Source organism: Patagioenas fasciata, chromosome 8 (genome assembly GCF_037038585.1).
Source record: "Patagioenas fasciata isolate bPatFas1 chromosome 8, bPatFas1.hap1, whole genome shotgun sequence".
Taxonomy (NCBI): Eukaryota; Metazoa; Chordata; class Aves; order Columbiformes; family Columbidae; genus Patagioenas; species Patagioenas fasciata.
In genome coordinates, this window is record NC_092527.1 from 5,643,737 (window position 1) to 5,660,634 (window position 16,898).

The 16,898-nt window shown below is 43.5% G+C and overlaps 1 protein-coding gene across 8 annotated transcripts in view; it reads left to right on the plus strand.

Moving 5' to 3' along the window:
- The window catches only part of PCDH15 (protocadherin related 15), a 684,798-nt gene that overhangs the window by 280,959 nt on the left and 386,941 nt on the right, over positions 1-16,898 (plus strand). For all 8 annotated transcript variants that reach the window (XM_071811575.1, XM_071811571.1, XM_071811570.1 and 5 more), the window contains one exon: positions 10,322-10,369. The gene's annotated coding sequence lies outside the window, so the exon portion shown is untranslated. The remainder of the gene's footprint in view (positions 1-10,321; positions 10,370-16,898) is intronic.

The window sequence follows — 16,898 nt, forward strand, 5'->3', positions numbered from 1 at the left end:
AACTATTAAACAAATACGTGAGATGATGCTGAGACGTCACATCAGCTCAGCCATCTCAAAATCCCTCTGCGAGGCTTTCGAGCCGAACAGTTCCCTTTTCTAACTTGATTTCTCCAAACCCTGTGACATTTTGGTACCATCTCTGTCTGTCAGCGGCCTGTGATACAAGGTGATACCCATCCGTTCAACATCAAACAATGGGAGTCAGGAGAGGTGAACCAAACTTTGGGACTTGGAGCGTGAATATTGTCACACACTATTCAGTACAGTAGCGATCTTAAGGTATTTTTAAATCTAGTTTTGTTACAAGGTAAGAGTAAAACAGATGGCACTCATGTGCCGAAAGATGAAGTATTGAATAGTATATTCTACAAATACTGAATTAAATACCTCCTCTTATCATGAGAAGCATTGCAAATATAATCAGAGTTTCTTTGCTAATTTATGGAGATAATGCAAGGGTCCAAGGAGGAATAGATAAAGTTAGAAAAACAATTAGAGAGATTATTTGTATTCAAGTCACCAGACTAATGAAATTCACCCTCAAGTGTCTGCAGAACTGTCCAGAACAGCCGTGGAACTGTTACTCATGACCCAGAACGAGAGCGATGGGTGACAGGAGGAGTCCCAGAGGATGGACAAGGGAAACTTTGTTATATGAATAACTGTTTTAGTCGATGGGCACAGAGCCAGCGTTGCAGTTTGTTTCAGGTTTAGTTGCTGTTTTAACGGTTTCCCTTGTGCTGTTCTCAGAAGCGAACGTGGGATGCCAGCTCTAGGGTGGGTCAGCAGGGACATGGTCGCGGCTGATGATGCAACTCTTGTGTTACGCGCGTCTGTCGGGAGCTTGTGCTGAGGATTAAACGTGAGACTCTCGTGTTTCATTTTTATCTTCATTGACTCGTGCCGTAGCACAGACTAGAATTGGAAAGTCGCAAATACGGCAGCTTCAGAGAGATCTGAGATCATTTCAACAAGGATGGAATCAGAAGTTTCAGTGATCAATATTCAGTTGAATTATCCACCAGCAGATTTCAAAGTTCTCCCATGTAGTGATTTGTGCCACACAGAAAACACTTCAGAAACCCTTGAGTTGCCTCAGAAACAAAGTCACTCCGGGACCAAATCTCTAAGACTTTCTAGTTATTTTTGGGACAGTTATTAATAAGATTGTTGAGAGAGTTATTAATAAGATCCCTATGCTAATCTGTAGAGCAACATTGAAATCAGTGACAGTTTTTCTCTATAGTTAAGGTAAGAAAGGATATATGCGAGTCTTTTTAGGCTCGTTGCCATGAAAACAATCTCATGACTGCTTTTATCCTGCAATAAATTACCCATAAAAGAGGAGAGCAGATTCATTTTAATTAATTTGATTAAATCCCAATGGTGTATTGTTTTATTAAGCAATGCTGTGGCATAATTAAGAGTTGTAACTGAACACTTTATAACTACAGAGCTATTAATTAATGCAAAGTTACAATGAAATTAGCAAAGTAACATAAACAAATCACACAAATATTTTAATATGACAGTGATAATGCACCAACGAAAAAGCTGGTTAGGTAAGCCATTTCTTAAAGAGTTTGCTGAAATTAGTATTTATATAATAAGCTGATTGCAAACATGGAAATGGGGCAAGAAAAGCATTTTTTGATTCAAAAGGCTCCTTTGATGGGAAACACATGTTTTTTAAGCTGGATGTTCTCCAGTGAGTGTTGAAGCAAAGTCCTGGAACCCAAAGTTACACTGTGCAGGGAAAAATAAAACCTAATGTCAGCGTCAAGCCTTGCTCTGGATTTCACACGTGTTTGTCTGATTTGAACACAAACCCGAACAACTTGTGCATTGCTGAGCTTTAATTTGGGTACGATGTATTAATGCCGCAGCTCAGGTTCTGTTCTCATTTGCGGGAATGCCAGGAAATGTGTGAAACTATTTGCGTGCTTAAAGGATTTGCCGGATTGGATGCTTCACAAATCACAGGTTCTCATTTATCGTTGTGCATTAAGTAGAGAAATACAAGATATCAATACATGATATCAAAGCACAGGACTATACAGTGGCGGGTGGCAGCATGAGATACAGAAATATTTTGGGGACCTGGGATCAAACCTGATCAAGACCGAATAGATTACAGTAATTTAAAACAAGTCTTAGCAGTGTCTGAGAACACCAAGCAGCAAGATCGCCAAGGTGGATAATACTCATCAGGCCTTGGCGTTTGCGTATGTGTGGGGCGAGGTACAAACTCCTCTAAATATATCTATTTTTACTGTCATTTGGAATGTACTGAAAATTAAAATTGATTCTTTTGATGATCTCACAAAAAAAAAGCTCTAGACATACGCTATTTTTTTACAGAATAAGTTACTCAAATTTACTCTAAAGCCTAAAATGATTGTGTTTGTAGCTTGCTGTGTGCATCATACTTTGAGTGCCAAAATGATGCGAAGTAGACCTTGCATAAGTACGAATGGAAGCCCAAATGTGTACAGGAGTTTGTTACAAATATTGAAATATCTTAGAGTTCCACTTACGATATCTCAGGCAAAGTTTGGTCTCTCTTATGTGTTTTGATACATCGGTGTGATTAATCTTGGACTAATCAACAGTTTCTGCCCCGTGTTCCTGTGTGTAGTATGTGGGCACACAGTGAGTATATGGGAACATGTATTTCCTACAGGGTAGGCCCTCCTATGGAGTCATTTGTGGCAATTCCTATTCGTGACAGAACTACATGTGTGTGATCTTTAACTTGAATGGCCTTGTAGATAGAAACTTTCAGGCTTTCAGGTTCCAGAGGTTTTGCAGATGAGGGTATTGTTTTCAACAGCAAAGGGCATGGCTTGATGGTTTTATCTTTAATTATGTTTGTCAGTGAATAGCGGTTTGATGGAGGGAAAAGAGCCAGAAATGTGTGTGTTCAGAACCATAAATCTATACGTTTCCTTGACTAGTTCCATGTAAGTGGGAGAAATCTTAACCAAGCCAAACACAGCCTAAAATGAGCTGACATAAATATTCCCCAGACTGGGGGATGAAAGGCTGTGGGAGCTTTTATTCCAGAATATGCTGCTCAAATGTTCCTGAACCTTATTGAGATGGAGAGTAGGAGGGAGATTTCAGGAGGACAGCGCTGAGTATGAACAAACAGGGGAGAGCAGCTACTTGATTAAGAAGCTCAGTGTAATTATGTCAGACAAGTCCGTGTCATCCCTGATTAGGAGGTTTTTTTAGGCTGGGGGAAAACGAGTGTGAACGAGGGATCGTGTCTGGGACTGGGAATGTCTGTCTGCTGGTTCTGCCCAGGTCCATGATGTGAGTGGCTGAAACAACGTTATTGTTATGGTCTAAGAGCACCTGCAGTACTGTGTTTGCTCAGTCAGAGTCCTGAATCCTTCCTCTCTCATGTAGATTTTGCATTTGATGTCTCTTGCCGTCAGTTTGTAACTGCAGAATGCATGGAACTGTTTGAATCTGTGCAGATTGAACTTGCCTTGCAGACCAAGATGTTCAGATGCCCACCAGTACCAGTCTGTCCTCAGAAAGGCTGTTACCTCGTTTCTCCTTGGCTGTGTTTGCTGAGAAGGTCAACCTGCTGCTCCTCACCTCTCACTGCATTCCCACCTCCACAAACCTCACGACTGGGTGGCTTCTAGGAGTTGCACTGAAACCCGTCTTTGTGCCAAATGAAGCACAGCCTGTCACTTGGACTTGTTTGGCTGTGATTGAAGCAGATTGGAGAGCAGTGTGGTGGGCTGTGCAGCGAGGAGCAGCTGGACGTGGGCTGGGACAGGTGGGCACAGGCAGCTTTCCCTTGGCATCGCTGAGCTGGGCAGGGATGTGTTTGCAGTCTCCATCTCTCCGCATTTCTGTCCAGCTCCCCTCCTTGGCGAGTAAGAGCGTTTCTTGGGAAGGCACTGGCTGGCACCATGTTGGCTGCTTTTATGAAGAAATCAGAGGATTAATTGAGCTAAAACCATTTCAGCCTGAATAAACCAAAGAAAGAAACGAGACATTTTCCACATTTCCCCTCTCCTTATGTCAAACCATTAGGATCGTACCTCTTGTTGGAGGGTCCAGTTGTGGCCCCTCAGTTCCAGAAGGACAGGGAACTGCTGGAGAGAGTCCAGCGCAGCCACCAAGATGCTGAAGGGAGTGGAGCATCTCCCGTGTGAGGAAAGGCTGAGGGAGCTGGGGCTCTGGAGCTGGAGAAGAGGAGACTGAGGGGTGACTCATTCATGGTTACAGATATAGAAAGGGTGAGTGTCAGGAGGATGGAGCCAGGCTCTTCTCGGTGACAGCCAGTGATAGGACAAGGGGCAATGGGTACAAACTGGAACACAAGAGGTTCCACTTAAATTTGAGAAGCAACTTGTTCGGGGTAAGGGTGGCAGAGCCTGGCCCAGGCTGCCCAGGGAGGTTGTGGAGTTTCCTTCTCTGCAGACATTCAAACCCGCCTGGACACCTTCCTGTGGAACCTCAGCTGGGTGTTCCTGCTCCATGGGGGGATTGCACTGGGTGAGCTTTCCAGGGCCCTTCCAGCCCCTCACATTCTGTGATTCTGTGATCCATCTGTTTCATGCATTAAGATATCCCCAAAAGGAATAAGGTTTTTTGGGGGGCCCTAACGAGTCTGGAGGAGCAAGGCTGTGTTCCTCTGTTAGCTGAATGCTGTATCCTGTAATACTCGGCAAAGAAAATGTTATGAAAGTGCTTGGTTTACCAGATGAGTGAGGTGAGGGTGAAAGAGGAGGCTGAGGGAATGAGGCCTCTCTGCTGCCAGTCTGCAGTGGTGCTGGCACTTGGATCCCCCAACACTGGGCACTTTTAAGGTTCACCTGGACAGGGTGCTGGGCCGGCTTGTCCAGACCAGGTTTTCAACAGGAAAGGTTGGAGCAGATGATCTTGTGGTCCCTTCCAACCCGGGATTCTGGAAACACTTTTTGGCTGGAGCCGGGTGCAATGTGGCCAGAGAACACAGGGAAGGAATTCTTCTTGCTTGCTTGGGAGATACATTTACCTGTGCACAAGTTTGGAGAATCTGTATGCTGAGCTTTGGCTGTGGAAAGTGAAAGATGTTTTGGAATACTTGTAAAAAGCAAGAGCTCGCGTGCGTCCTCATGGTGTAAAGTTCTCTTGTGTCTCAATGGTGAACACATGTTGGAAAGTGGCTGTGCAGGGAAAGTGCTGGAAGTGGGAGTCAGGGAAGGGCCCTGTGAGCACACCCGGGGTAAACTAGGATGGGAGGGCCCTAAGGTAGACGTTTCTGTAAAAACTAGTGATGATCAGCTGAGAGAAACCAAGGGAGAGACAAACTATTGATAAATAATATATATATATATACATGTATATATTTCAGTTGTCTGTCCTTTAGTTGCCTAAGAAGCATTCTGAATGTCATGAAGTTCTACACGGTTTTCTGATGGTGTTTTCTATGAACATTTTATTGTCTTCTCTATCACGTTTCTAAACGATTCCAATCCACACATTGCAGGGCTGTCAAAGGCAACAGCGCAGCAGTGAATCCGTGGGATCTGTTGATTGGGTTGTGAACCCCACACGGTTTCAGTTTTCAGAAATCTGAGGAGTCCAGTGCCCACGTTTATTCCATTTGCTGATTTGAGGGAGATCCTTTCTGGATGGAGATGCAACACTGACTGTTGTGGCAGCTTCAGAATAAACATGCAGTCCCTGTTATCTATAAGCAAACTTTTTGTTGAGGTGCTGTGGAAGTTCAAGTGACCTTAATTTAGGAAAAAAAAATCACTTAAGACTTTTTAAAAACAATTTGGGATGTTTTATTTTAAGCAGTAAACTCTTTAAATGTACTTAGAATACAGTTGTATTGCGAGTTAGTGTGTCAAAGAGTACAGACAAATAAATGAGAAGTGAGATGGTAGTTTTTGAATTTGGTGGCTGCTCCTGTGTCCAACCAGCCAGGTTCCACAAGCCCCGTGAAACCAGCATTTACATGCGTGATAAACAGAGGCAGACATAAATATATTTGAAATGTATACAGAAAGCAAGACATCATGCTAAAACAAATCACTTGTTTGACTCAGGTTTACTTGCTGTTGCCAAGAAAAATATTACTGAGTTGATTTTCCAGAAAAGGATTACAGTAAATCAGATTTTCACTGCTCCACTTTGACAGCAAAACTTATAATTAAAATGCCAGAATAATACTCTTCACATATTATTAGCAGTTGATGGAGAAGAAGGTGGTTTCTTAAGAGATTTTAGGAATATTGCTTGTATGTTCGACGTGCTAGGAAGTGAGGCTGTTGATTCACAGACCTGGAACATTTTCAGGCAAAATCAAAATGCATCTTTTCTACAGAAGACAAAATGTTTGCATGCAGAGCAATTCTGCTCCCACCCTAACGCTGTGTAATGATTGTGGTTCATGAATTTTCCTTGTAGGCAGGAAAAAACAAAGTCGTGATGAGTCTCTGCAGAAAGCAAATTACGGGAATATTTAAAGAGCTGTTCTTGAATGTCTTGAGTTACAGGCTATATCTTAGTTGCATAAAAATTCAAGATCAGACACTGAGAGGCATGTAGAGATGGAGCTGTAGTTATCATATATGAAAATGTACCCACTGTAAGAGCCATTATGGGTAACATTTGCTTAATTAAAATAAAGGTGGTAATTTTCAAAGATGCTGGAGAGATTTAGGATTGTTGCTTCATGAGGAGTGTGAATTTGCATTCCTTAGCTTTGGCAATATTTTTAACATATTATTTTAACATATTTTTAACATATTATTTTAAAGTACTTTCATGAGTCATTTTAGTGGAAGAGCGAAGAGGCCGAGTGTCAGGAGAGGTTCAGAGAACGTGTTGGACAGAAAACAGGAGCTTTTGCATAGAGAAAAAATAAGGCAGGACTGCAGAAAGCTCTGGACAACGTCCTGTATGTGTTTGACGGGATTCCTGTTCAGATTTTCAGGGATAAACACGCAGGTGTTGAAGAGGCTGCTGTGGAAGGGCAGGGGGTCCGGGCAGTAGGTGTGTGCAGTGACGTCACTGGTGCACACTGTGACGTCACTGGCATCGAGGAAGCTGATTGGTGAACAGCAGGCGACTTTGTGAGGTGGCACTGAGGATGTGAAGAGTGTCCAGAGCCGGACCGTGCGGTGAGTGGGGATCAGGGCAGGTGTGCGGCTGGGGAGCGGTGCAGCACTGGGCCCTTGTGGCCAGGAAGGCCAATGGTACCTGGGGTGGGTTAGAAGGGGGTGGTCAGTAGGTCAGAGAGGTTCTCCTGCCCCTCTGCTCTGCCCTGGGGAGACCACACCTGGAATCTTGTGTCCAGTTGTGGCCCCTCAGTTCCAGAAGGACAGGGAACTGCTGGAGAGAGTCCAGCGCAGCCACCAAGATGCTGAAGGGAGTGGAGCATCTCCCGTGTGAGGAAAGGCTGAGGGAGCTGGGGCTCTGGAGCTGGACAAGAGGAGACTGAGGGCTGACTCATTCATGCTTACAGATCTAGAAAGGGTGAGTGTCAGGAGGATGGAGCCAGGCTCTTCTCGGTGACAACCAATGATAGGACAAGGGGCAGTGGGTACAAACTGAAACACAGAAGGTTCCTCTTAAATATGAGAAGAAACTTCTTCATGGTGAGGGTGGCAGAGCCTGGCCCAGGCTGCCCAGGGAGGTTGTGGAGTCTCCTTCTGTGCAGACATTCAAACCCGCCTGGACACCTTCCTGTGGAACCTCATCTGGGTGTTCGTGCTCCATGGGGGGATTGCACTGCATGAGCTTTCCAGGGCCCTTCCAACCCCTCACATTCTGGGATTCTGTGAACAGTTGCAAGACCTCTTCACACAGGCCCTTAGCCGGTGTTGAACCACTAACCTGAAGGCCTAAAGCTCGGCCTAGCCCCCTCCTAGGCCTGAGGAGGGCAAGACTTGGAGGTCACAGAATCTCAGCCTGGTTGGGTTTCAGGGACCTCTGGAGATCACAGAATCCACAGGATCACAGAATGTCAGGGATTGGAAGGGCCCTGGAAAGCTCATCCAGTGCAATCCCCCCATGGAGCAGGAACACCCAGCTGAGGTTCCACAGGAAGGTGTCCAGGTGGGTTTGAATGTCTGCAGAGAAGGAGACTCCACAACCCCCCTGGGCAGCCTGGGCCAGTGTCTGTCACCCTTACTGAGAAGAAGTTTCTTAATCATCCAGATCATCCAGTCCAACCCCCCCACTAACACAAGATCACCAGAGCAGATCACACAGGATCGTGTCCACACGGGTTTGAATGTCCCCAAAGAAGGAGACTCCTGTAAAATCCAGAGTAAATCCCCAAATTATAGATTGTGTAGATGAAATGGCTGCACCACCTCCCGCTTTCAGCTGCTCCTCCTGTGCGAAACACAGGCTGGTGGATTTTCCACAGCGTTATCTTCTAGTGCAGAGCTGTTAAAATCTAAACCAGCCACAATCTAAACAGGTTTTGGGTTTTCATTTGTTTCTTTTTTTTTTGTAAAATAGTATACAGAACAAAAAGCCCTTGACAATTAGAGGAAAAGTGTTCTTCAGCGTGTGAACAGCATGCAGTGCGATGCATCTTCATTACAAAAATGGAAAATGATGATCATTTATCATAAAGTCTGCTGACAATGGGCATTAATCTCTTAGTAAAGCAAGTAGTAAACTCAGTTCCCATGGCAATGCAATTCATTTTGTTCCTGTCCTTCTACTACATGTATGGAAGACGGGACATTCTCTGGGTAAACTAACTGCAGCCTTAATGCTGGGGGTTTTTGTGGCTGAAATGTAGAATTATTTTGGTGGAATGTTGAGTCGGTGGTAACCATGGTGCTGGTAGAATGTGCCTGTATTTCATTCGACCGGTACATATGCTCAGCCTCAGTTTTATACCAGCTCTGTTTAAAGGCAAGAATAGGAGGTCTTTGAGCAGTAAGTTTTCATAATATGTTTGTATGCTGAAAACAATTGGTTTTTTTTTTCTTGAAAAATACAGTAGAATTGTTGGACGTGTTCAGAAATAGGAACAGATGTTTGTTGTAACGAACTGCATGTTGTTTATTCCTTATTTTAGCCTGGTTTTACTTTTTTGTATATGAATATGTGTGTGTGTATGTATCTATTAGAGACAAATTATTTGGTGAAGCACACCTGTTCTGGGGAAAAGTTATATACTCCCACACATATATGGTGTCTTGTTAATGAAGCTTACCAGCTTTTACTGAAACAGTTATTTTGAAGGCTAATAAAAAACCACGTTGTTTCCCCTTGTGTGGTATTTCATTTGAAGTCAGACCGATGACCATGTATTTCCACACATTTCCATCAGCTTTAAAAGCCATGAGTTATTTCATCAATCTGACTATTCGACCTGCCGTGATTTGTTCCGCCTCGAAACGAAATAGCAGTTTCGGTTATTGCAAAGCGAACCAGAAGTGCCTGAATACACCTGCTTTCCTTTGAGAGCACGGAGCTGGCTGATTCCAATACAACAAACAGCTTCGCAGCCCTGAGAAGCACCTTTGTTCTTCTCTTGGTCAAGTCATAGCTTTTTGCATATTCCGGACAACCGGCTCCTATTGCATACGTAACTGATGAATACTAAAGTAAAACAGAAAGTAGCAACCTGCAAAATGTCCTTGTTTCGTGTGAAACTCTCCAAAGATAATGCTGACAGATGCGCTCGTAGTAAAGACCTGGATTTGGCTAAAAAAGACAGGTGACATGAGCCCAGAAACCGGATGATCTGTTTTTAAAACCAACCAAAGACAAGTTAGAGTCTCTGCCCCCAAAGGAAAGACCCTGTTCAGATGCAGTTTCAAACTGGGTTCCATCCCTGAGGTGTAAATGCTGCAGAAACAGCCCCCAAAATGCTCCTGCACCCCCCAGTTGGGCTCAAATGCACAGAGCAAGGGCTGGAAACCACCCCTGGGAGATCTCACCGTGGAATAGTTTAGGTTGGGGAAAGGCAGAGGATATATTGGAGTCTGAACGGATTACAGATAAGTGCCTGATAGGTACGTTGAAGGGCAGATATTTTATAAGAACAAAAGTTTTTATGAGTTTTTCCTTGGTTTCCGAGTTGACAACCTTCATGAAAATATGAAAAGTAACGAAAACCTCAGGCCTTGTTTGCTTGTTATTTTTCTTATTCAAAACTGCCTGTGTCAGGAAGAAAACAGCAGATATCAAAAGCTATGTATTCTGCTCTTCTCTGCTTGGAAGGTCAAAAATAGCTTGATAAAAGATAAATATGTGATATCCATTGCTTTTCTTAATCAGTAATTAAAATATGAGCAGTACTATTAATCTTCTCTTTCCTGCTTTCCAGGTGATCAACGTATCAACTCAACAGCTCTGGCTGAGAAGTACAGATAAGGTACCGTGATTTCTCTTGTAATGTAGGCATGCTTTTGCAAAACTGTCTCCAGTAATCTGCTTAACCTTATATTCCTTATCTTTTATTTTTCTGGTTTTAAATTCACTAACAATGTTTTAAGATGTCTGTATAGACTTAACATGCTGGGAATAATGCTTACGTGATACACTTGCAACTGAAGGTCGTGTCTTTTCAAAATTCACTTGGAAAACATCACGGGAAATGACAGAAAACCTGTCCATAGGAGACTTTGGGAGTGATGGCTGCTGCACGCTCCATGGCACCAACAATTTAATTGTTGATTTGAATCACAAGATGGAAATCAGTTCAGCAACGCTGCTGTACCACAGGGAAAAGCCAGTTGGTTTTGTTGGGAATGCACTCACCATCACCAGAGTTCTCTCTCTTCAAGTCCTGTTTTTATTTATCAGTGTCTAGTTGGGACTTCACACAAAGAGTAGCAAGCTAGGACAAGGTGGAAATGTGTCAGGTTCCTTTGCCTTGGCAACTTGCACTGAACTCAGATGGCAATGGAAACTTCAGTGGAAAAAATATTGTCATTCCTATGAAAAATCAACATAAAGCAGGAACGAGGTAGCACACCTGCGCTGTCGGATTGAAAACTTACTCAAGAGTTGTTCTAAAATAGCATCAACAAATTCTTGCCGCAGCCATTGTCGTGGCAGTGTTTCCACTCCACATCTAAATGCTCCACGACTGGTTTAACATTGCTGTTGAAGCAGTAAGCTGGTAAATCGGCCTGGAATACTGAATGACCAATGTCCTTTCTGTTGGGAGGGGTTTTTTGTTGAGTCTGTGTGACTTATTTGAGGGTAAGAAAAGGATAGGAAGGCGCTCAGTTTTAGTTAGTTACCTCCTTTGGAGAAAATGAGTACGTTACTTCTCTGATTTTAGCTCTGCTCATCAGAAGTCTACTAGCAAAAATTAATACTTAATATTTATTTCAGTATAATGCACTCTGACTGGTGAATATTAACCTACATGCAAAAAAAAATCCTGAAAAGTACACACAAACTAGGTTATTTCAATGCTGTAATGTCTCAGGACACGTTTTGAACAAAGGGTAATCAAGAACATCATCGTAAGAGAGAAGTGGGATAAAATGCAAAGTTTGGATCAAAAGGTGATTTTGTCAGACTAACTTAATATTTCTTTTTAGTGAGATAGTGAACATCTCAGACTACAGTAATGCAATGGGTTTAAGGTACCTAGATTTCTAGGAGTTATTCATGCAGTACAGTTCCCAAAGGAAATTATTATTTAAAGTGGAGATGGTGCAGATTGCTACGGGATTATAAGCAGCTGCCTTAGGCAGATAAGGAGCTGGGCCAAGAGAGGACTGTGCAGGATGTGCTGAGAGTGTCCAAGTTGCATGGGGGTTATTAGAGTGTCCATAAGGGACAGGGCTTGTGACCAGTGCTCTGGGACACTGCCTTTAGTAACCTTGGCACAGGGTCTTTGGTCTGTTTTCTTAAACTCCTGTAGTGCACACAAGTGTTACACAGAATGATTTTGTTGAATTGTGGATTAGTGTAACAAAGGATAAAATTGAATAATAATATGCACACTGCCATTCGATTAGGGACTAATCTCAGTGGAGGTTGCTATAAGGAAGAGTTTCAGCATATGGAAGTTGTTTTTTTTTAAATGTATTTTGTTGTAGCACATAGCCAAAGCTTTCATAATCCGTATAATTTCCATGAACACCTGCTTACTAAAGAGTTGCAATTTACTCTAGTTAGGCCCTAGTTATTCCTATTCTATCAATTCCAATAAAATAAAATCTTAGATTTTAAATATCAAGTTCCAAACCTTGTTCTGTAAAGTTGCAAGCGGCTCCAGGTGTGAACCCGACCCGTGCGTTAGGAGTAGGAAGCTGCCAGACTACTGAGTAGCAGGTTATTGCAGCAGCCAAGGAGCTGATCTGCACGTAACCAGCCCATCTGCCTCCCCTCCACAAATCCCCAAATAAAGCAAAGACCTGGGAACGAGCCAGCGCAGATCCTGGCACTGAGCGAGCAGTTGTGTTACCCTGAGGTGAGAAACCTGGGCTAGGATGGAGCAGAAGCTCAGCCACAGATACAAAGCTGGAGGCAGAGCAATGGCTGTAATGAAGTAAGGGGAAGCCCAGGAGGTATGGCGGATAAAACTGTATGGTTTTGGCTATAGGAGTGCTACAAAACACTTACTATGGATCAGATCAACCTGGTAGAACAGCAAACTAATGCAATCAGTGCTCATCCTGCCTCTTGGAAGAATTACAGCACATGGTGGGGGGGTCTGCCTTACTAAGCCCTTCCTCTGGTTGAAGAACCCTCGAACTACTGAGAAGGGGGAAAACGAAGAGGCATTTTAGCACAGTCCCACCTCCAGAGCAGCAGCCCCAGAGTCATGCTCCAAAATGAGCAAATGAACCCCTAAATGAGCCTTCCTCAGCAAAATATGGGTATGTTGTACTCGATGGCTAACCCTCTGTAAGGAGGAGTGATGAAGAAAGTGGTACTTCATTCCTGTACGCTTAAAAATCTGTACTGCCACCAGATCAAAGGAACACAGAATTGGTCAAATGATAGGAAACGGAAGGTGGGACTAACTGCTCAGGTTTCTGGGTGAGAGGATGACAGCAGTAGGGTCTCTGTGCTGAAATCTGTGCTGCCCAGCTGATAAATGAGCTGGAAACGATGGCAGTGTGCTGATGAGGCTGTATTCTGAGCCCTGGCGACGAATGCTGACCGTGGAAAACTGCGGGGGGATTGTACCAAACAAAGGGAAGGAAGGCGATGGCAGGTGAAATTCACTGGAGGTGGATGAAGACAAAAATCCCCCACGAGGTGGTGAATGCTGGACTGACCCTTGAAACGCTGGGCATAGCCAGAGCTGTAAAATCTAGAAGATATGTCCCTGGGAACATTAACTTTAGGTTTGAAAATGGTAACTTTAGTTTCAGTAATGGTTCTAAAAGCAAGTAGAAAAAAAAAAACCAAACTGCTGAAAGGGGTTTCAGGCTGCGCCTGGCATGTAGGAACAGGGAAGGGTTCGCTCAGTGGTACAAGGCTCATTTAAACCATCGTATTTGCTATGGTTACTTGTCATCAGAAGATCTATTTAAACCTGGACACTTGTAGAGAAGGATGAGTAATTGCTTAGTGTGCCTCCAGACTTCCTGTTACAGCACTGATTGGGGGTTACTTGCTTTTGTAGCAAAATAAAGAGTTGTTTACTTTTTACAAATACATTGAGGGTTCAAATATGAGTGAGGGAATAGAACATAATAATATAGATAGAAAATGAAGTGGACTTAAGTGTGTCTTGAGTATGTTTAGACTGGAAATTAGAAAACATCATGTTAACCAGAGAGATGAGTGCCGTTCTAGAAGGGCTTTCTGCCACAGCTGGGGCCCAGAATGCCTGTGTTTTCAGCTGGAGTTGATGGGAGGGTGAGATTCCTAGGGGAAGTCCACCTGCACTTCTCAGGAATGGCTTTCGATACGGGGAACAGGTGTCCCTGGGCTTCGAAGGCACCAGACCCGAACTGTCTGTCACTTGTATTTGCTGTATTTGATTATTCCTTGGCCTTGGGACTTCACAAATCACCTCAGGAGTCCAGGAGGACCTTTTTGCCTCTGCTCATGCGATTTCTGGGATGTTTCCCTTCCTCCAACGTGTACTGGTCTTGTAGGGTCTTGCAGATGTTTTTGTGTGATTCAGCCACCTCAGAGAGCTTTGATGTCGGTCGTACCTCCCCTCACCTTCTTCACTTCTCCTGTCATGTGCTAGAATTTCTGAGACTTTCCAGCTCATCTCCTAAAGATCATAATTTGATTAAGGTGTGTGTTTTAGAGGAGTGTTACTTCATGGCATGAAGTAAATGGAGAGGGCAGAATAACATTTATTATATGATTTCTTATATGATTGCCGTTAGTGGGGATCAGTGACCCAGGTGGTCCTTTCCAAACCCATGTTGTGGCGCACACACTGGATTTATTAGCTGGATTCAAAGCCTGTGTGCTTAGCATTTATGTGAAAGCAGTTGAAGAGCCGTGTTCCCTCGGAGGAGACGTTTCTCGCATCTGCATTTCCACTCCTGCCAACTCGGAAGCCACAACTGGCCTGGAGCGCACGAGGGACAACAACGCAAATGCCGAACGGAAATACCGGCACGAAGTCTGGTGCATCCTCAAGAAGGACAACAGAAGCAATGATACATACACATCTGTGCATGATGCATCAGCTAAGTATAGATTACAGTGGCTCTTCCATGTTAAACATGGAAATTGAAAGCATGCAGAGTGTAAGACCTGCTCGGAACACACCTGCATTTGCTCCCATCTCCTCTGGCAAACCATAATAATATTAAAATGTAGTCTACTAATAGTAATGTTATCAAAAAGATACTCAGCACTGGGCAACGAATCTTCGGACTTCTGGAAACACATACTGCTGTATTTTTACTGATAGAGTTAGCGGTGGAGGCTGGAGAGAAGTGACGATTGCTTCTCCGCGGGCTGCTGGTACCTCCTGTTGCTCTGTGAACACCCCTAGATGGGTGAATCCTTCGGGCACAAAGGTGCATTCAGCAGCCTGAATTTGTGTTCATGACACAACAACGTTAGATATGTTAGGATCTAGAATATTTGGAGCCATATACGGTGTAGATGCTGGAAGTCTCAAAGTACATTGTGCCATTTTAAAGCATCTTCATTATATAAATAAACTTGTGGAGGTCTCTTATTCTAGCGAATTAGGTGAAAGAATAAAAAAGGCAGTTTAAAAGAAGGTTGTGAATATGAGACCCTTGGCATCTGAACTAAAACATTTTCGTAGACTTGTTTGTTAAAACAGATTTAGAGCAATGGAAAGTATCTCCCTATCCTGAGGTCTGTCATTACAAAACCAGCATTAACATTTTTGTCAGGACTGAAAAAGGCATGAGGACTTCAAACAAATTTGGTTTTTTGCAATGGAAGGAAGCTGTAATATTCTGGGTTGATTCTGGGAATTTTGAAAACAAACAGAAAACTGTACACATATAATAAGATGAAAACTTGTCCCACTGTTAGCTTACATATAATAGAACTCTAAAGGACAGATGTTGTGGGAGAGCAGAGACCCATTAGAACATGATTGAAGGGGGAGATTTTGAAATGTAGCCAGGACCTACAGATGGAAACTTTAAACAAGTAAATAAAAAGTCAGCTTCTAAGCGGCCAATATAAATAATGCAGGGGCCGCACAGCGTGTTGTGGATTGTCCGAAGCAGGGAGCAGACGCGGCTGCGTTCTCAACAGTCTGCGCTCGCTTGGCTGGAGGGGATGGAGCCAGCGCTGCTCCCTCTCTGGTACTGCGACAGCAATTAATTTGGGGATGCTCCATCCCCGATGAATTGTTTAGCTTGTTTTAAAGAGAAAGAAAGTAGAGGGAGGGGGTGTAGAAGGATATTGCATGTATGAAGTGATAAAAGATGGGTCAAAAGGGTCATTCCAGAAACAACTTCAGCTACAGAATAGCACTAACTTGAGGCTTTTTACAGAACCATCCTGAAGAAACGCGTTTTCTGTTATCAGTGTAATGCCTTTTTAGCCAAGAACATTGTTTCGTAGCAAAGGAGGAACAGAGCAGAGTGTCTTGGAGAGCGGCCCCTGCAGTGTCCCACCAGGTCCCAGGTACCGTCCTCGGCAACAGAGAACAGGGCGAGTGTTCTGCTGAGGATGGGCCCATCTCAAAGTGGTTTGTGGGACTCTTGCCTTAGAAAGAGGACACACGCTAGCAGCTGGAGTTGATCGAATTGCACTGATTGTGAGACAGCAAAGTGTGAGCTCATTAGCAGAAGCTTGCTGTGTCAAAGCCTTTTTTCATAAATAGTATATCCATAGGAAGACAGAAAAGTCACTTGTGTTATAGCATCACGGGATTTCTGTACTGTTTCCCTTAAGAGCTTGCTTGCTTTTTTCCCACTGGCTGTGTGGTTTTATGCTACCAAGAAAACATCTATATTTGTTAAGTTCCAGCTTTCACAGGTTGTTCCAAGAGTAAAATACCGAAATTAGAGAAACCGGTTTAGAAATACATGTTATTAAATAAATGTTAACTGATAAACATTCTGATGGGACTTTGATGCAAGAGTGAAGTTGCAGGCAGAAGAATGTCATAAATGAAAGAATTCACATTAGTTTCAGAGAAAGGAACAGACCTTGCGTTTCCGTGCCCTACCATTGAGTACAACTGAAGAAATCATTTTAAACCACATGCCTCTTCTTTGTGAAATCTAGTGAATAATCACATTGAATCATCAAACTGGAAGCCCCCTGCCTTCCATGGCCTTCCATCAGTATTGCTCAGGTTCTGTTCGGAACCTGAACCAGAACAAGACTCCTCCAATAACCCAAGTTTTCTCTCCTATTTGTGCGTTGTAGTTTTACAGACAGGTAGCCCCAGCCTCCATGTTATGGTTACTTTGGCCAGAATGTCCCTTAATTAGAAAACATCCCTTGGAGGAGTAGTGTAGTTA